Raw genomic sequence first — 4,671 nt, forward strand, 5'->3', positions numbered from 1 at the left:
CTGGCTCCTGCAGCTACTTCAGAGCTTCTGGGGACTCATGGCAGAGCCCGCCACAGTGTGTCCCAGCCTGGCAGGAGTCAGTGAGTCAGGGCTTTTTATTCTTTTTTTTTTTTTATAAAGGGCCAGGAGCTAGGCTGGGTGGGGCAGCCATGTGGGTGCTAGGAGAGTGGGTGGGAGTCATGGGGCTCATGGCAGAGCCCCCCAACGCAGCATGGGGCAGTAGGGGGCAGCAGGGATTGCCCCCCCACCTGGCAGCAGCCGGTGAGCACAGGCTTTTTTTTTTTTTTAAAGAGCTGGAAGAGTGGGTGGGCAGCTATTGAGAGTGGCCGGGGATGGGGCCAATTCGGAGATAGCTGAATCACTGAATCAGATTCGGCCAAATCAATTTGGGACAGGGAGTCGAATCACTGAATTGAATCACTGTCCCCAAGATTGGCTGAATTCAAATCCAAAGTGAATACTAGCTGCTTCGCACAGGCCTACAAAGCACTAGCAGTTACATGGACATGTGAGTGACACAGAACTGTCCTCGTTAGCCTGACTTTTACTTTACAAATGGATCATAAGCCACTCTTATCCCTGTTAGGAGACAAACCTATAAATGAACTCCCAGAAAGAACACAGAGATTTTACCTCAAAATGCTGACATTCATTTACAATATTATATACATTCCTGGAAAAGAGTTAAAGACAGCTGATACTCTTCCTAGGGCACTATTACAGACACCACTGCCTCTGGAAGAACTCCGCCAAGAGTGAGATGTCACTGTTTATGTGAACCTTATTGCAGTGGGGATACCAATATCTGTTTCATTTCAGACGAGGATCCAAGAAGCTCAGGAAGCTGATCCTTTCTGTCAAAAGATAAAGAAGTACTACTTAGAAGGATGGCCTGAAGAGCTAGCAAGGTGCCAACAACAGAAAGTCAATCTCCATGTTGTCAGGGATTTAGTCATGTCCCATAACAGAGTACCAATACCTTCTGCTCCATGCCAGGAGATCCTAGAGAAGATTCAAGAAGCTCATCAGGGTACTACAAGGTGTCAAGCCAGGGCTTTTCAGACAGTTTGGTGGCCCTCTGTCAGTGATGACATACAAAATTGGGTGGCTAATTGTAAGGTTTGTGCTCAACACTGACCAGTTTTATGACTGAATTACTAGATTACCTCTGGCGGATGCTGGGAGCTGATTTAGTGACTTGGAAGTGCTGTTTACCTTGTTGTTATCGACTATTACTTCTGTTACGTGGAGATGGCACAGTTACAGAACACCACAACCGAGAGAGTTATAATGGTGTTGAAGAGTATATACGTGTGCCATGTCATACTGTCAGTTTTAAGAACAGATGTCTTCTTCGTAGGAATCAAGAGCATCTCCATTGTATTCCACCTGTTTACTACACTAGGTCAGGATGTGTGTCAGTTCTACCAAATAGATTTGATTTGTGAACCAATCCACTTTAAATGAAAAGACTTGTTGATGTTTCTGTTTTGATTATTTTCTTTTTGTAGGGAAGTGAGTGGTAAAGACTCACAAGAGAGTGATGTACTTGTAACCTCTCCTCTCCAGAGGATTTTGCAGTTTTTTGGAAATCCTTCAAGTTTGTCCTGAGAAAGGGGGAGGTAGTAGGTTTCTCTCCCTTCCTGGGTTAACTCCCTTCTTGAGGACTACCATGATGACATCAATAGGAAGTTATTAGCCATTTTTTGTGTGTGTTAGCAGTTGCAATAAAGTCATTTTGAGAGCAAAAAGTCTCTTTGTCTTTTCCTGAGCTATGAGATGGCACAGATATCAGTTTACTTATTGCAAATCATGGGAATTCTCCTGCAGGGGTTCCTATGGTGTGTGTAGCTCACTGTGGTGTGTGTAGCACCGCTGCCACTCCTAGTGCACATCTGCAAGCAGGGGAACCTTCATGAGGATCCCCCCGTTCAGATGCATCATAAATCGCCTCCTAGGGGATTCCCCAAAATATGTATCTTGTTGTCACACCTTGAGTCAGGGCATGGCACCCAGGGCCTTTGTCCCACAGGATCAGAGAGGAAGGGTGGGGTCATGGCTTATTTTAGATCTTCCTTCTTTCAGCCATTTGTGAAGGAGAACTACCATTGCTGTTACCAATGAGTAATCCCTACATTCTGAGCACAAAAAAATGGATCTGTAACTAGCTCTCAGTGCTGATGTGTGAGGTTTCTTGCGTTTGTCCCTGGAGGCCTTTGTACATCGATGCCAGACAAGCTATGATCTATTTCTATATCATGGGATATATGCAGTCAGCCCATAGCAGTGCTAGACTACAGTATTTAAATTCCAACTCCTTTTAAATAGGTTTGTTCTAATGAAATAAAGGAAAGAAGAAACAATGATATCAGGGGTGTAATTAGGATGCATAAACATCTGATGGTAGTCAAGCCAGGAATCAGACAGGAAGTTTTATAGCAAGTGTTGTTTGTTTGCTTTCTTTTCTTCCTCTAATTAAATGAAGGTCAGGCTCTGGTGGTAGAGATTTTTTTGTCTCACAAATATGTCATTATGAAAACAGATTTTCTCTCTATTATGTGGGAATTTTGTATTCTATTGTAGACACAAGGGACTTCACAGCTATAATACATTCATTTAGGAGGAGTTTGCTGGTAAATAAGACCATATGGAATCTAAAAAATATACTCAGATTCAAGAGTAAGATACTGGATGGACCAACTGTAATACAGAAATAGTATAACCTATTTTCTTTCTTGAAAGAAATCTAGAAATCTCTGCACTCACTTTGTCCCCTGGTCCATCTAGTTTTGTATATTGCCTCCAACAGCCGTAAAGACCATCACCCCTCAGGTAGAGTGAGAGAGAATTAATTAATGTTGGTGCCTGAACAATTGTGAAACACCCTGTGTCAAGTATTATTAAATCCCATCATTGTAATATAGCCAGAGTCTTCCAACAGTGTCTAAAGGGAGCAGCTGTTTAAAGAAGAATTCATGGGAGCCCTTCCTTTTCTAAGCAGCTTGGATAAAAATAATTGTACCTACTTAAGAGCTTTCTTCCATACTGCAGCCTGAGCTTGAAGTCCCTCGTGTTCTTTTGTATCCACAACTGAAGTGTAATCTGGTGACTCTATCTGAACCAGCTCATAACTTTTCCAGGATTCATGTGACTCTAAGGCAGCAAAGTGTGGGTCCAAGTGAGTTTCAGCTGGTCGTACAGGACAGATTCTCCACTGCTTTGAATGCATGTAGCTGCCCTGGAGGCAATGGAACTTTGCTGATTTGCGCCAAATAAAGAGATGGTGGTGCTACTGCAGTGTGCATTTTGAAAGCAACCTGTTCAGTAGCTCCAACTATATGGTCTCTTAATTAAGTAAAAGTTTGTGGCCCATCACCTCTGCTGTTTTCTTTCAGTTGACATAAAAAGGGCACTGTTTCATCTCTCCGATTCTAAGTAAACAAAAAGGATGACAAAAAGTAAGTCAACTTTTTATTTCTCTCTTCTGTCTCCCTCCAATCAATCTTAGTATAGTTTTACTAAGTGTCCTAAATGAGTGTAGAAGATAAGTATAGTGGTCTGGGCCATATTTCTGCCTTTTTAAGTACAATATCATCATAGAAATGCCCAGTGCTGTGGCAAGGAAGTTTGGCACACAGGGCAAAGCCTGCAGCAGCAGCCCACCCTCACTCCATGCACAGTTCCGGGGTGCACATGCCCCCCCACCCATGCTTGCCCAGGAGTGCACGCAGTGGGGGCAAGCCACCCTCCCTCCGTCTCCATAAACAAGCCACTCACGGCTCTATCCTGTGCCCCACCCTGGCTAGGCAGCACCTGTTGGTACCCCTTCACTTCAGCATTCAGGGTAGTCACCCCGCTCGCCACCCCCCTTGCTATGGCACTGGAAATGCCTAAACCAGCAAGACAAAATAGCTTGAGGAAAATCCCCTGCAAAGAAAAAGCAGTATCAATTCATAAATATCTTATTAATACATTAAAAAAGCAAATTAGTGGCCCATATTCTTTTTTTTAAAACGCACCTCTTGCCGCTCCAGCAGAGCCTGCTGAGTTGCCGGCTCCCACAGGCAACATGGGCCCAACTGCAGCTACCGCCCCTGCTCTCCCCAAGACAAAACGTAAGGTGTTTGTTGTGGGAGACTCCCTCATGAGGGGGCAATCTGCCACCCCGACCCCTTAGCCCGGGAAGTCTGCTGCTTCCTGGGGGCCCACATCCGGGACATGGCGGAGAGGATCCCAAAGCTCCTCCAACCCACAGACCACTATCCCATGCTCCTTATTCATGTGGGCACCAATGACATGGCTCGGAGCACTCCCAGCTGGGTCATGAGGCGCTACAGGGATTTGGGAGCGGGGCTAAAGGGTCTGGGGGCACAGGTGGTGTTCTCATCGATCCTCCCAGTCTCAAGCTATGGGCTGAGGAGGGAGAGGAGGATCCACGTGGTCAACCAAAGACTGCAGCGCTGGTGTCATCGGGAAGGCTTTGGCTTTCATGACCACAGCCCGCTCTTTGGTGAGAGAGGCAGCGAGCTGCTGGGAAGAGATGGCCTCCACCTCTCTCCCCTAGGGAGGAGGCTCGTCTCAGCCAGACTGGCTGACCTGCTCCACCGGGCTTTAAACTAACCCCGCTGGGGGGCAGGGGGGCTACTGCCACCGCTGGGCGTGTGGGGAACT

At 46.0% G+C, this 4,671-nt stretch overlaps 1 long non-coding RNA gene across 1 annotated transcript in view; it reads right to left on the reverse strand.

Annotated features, from left to right (window-relative positions):
• The window catches only part of LOC112551169, a 105,870-nt gene that overhangs the window by 5,728 nt on the left and 95,471 nt on the right, over positions 1–4,671 (reverse strand). Inside the window, exons 2-3 of the long non-coding RNA XR_003095373.1 lie at positions 3,027–3,431; positions 634–854 (exon numbers count right to left, since the gene is read on the reverse strand). This is a non-coding gene — a long non-coding RNA (uncharacterized LOC112551169). The remainder of the gene's footprint in view (positions 1–633; positions 855–3,026; positions 3,432–4,671) is intronic.

This window comes from Alligator sinensis, unplaced genomic scaffold, assembly GCF_000455745.1.
Source record: "Alligator sinensis unplaced genomic scaffold, ASM45574v1 scaffold266_1, whole genome shotgun sequence".
NCBI classification, from domain to species: domain Eukaryota; kingdom Metazoa; phylum Chordata; order Crocodylia; family Alligatoridae; genus Alligator; species Alligator sinensis.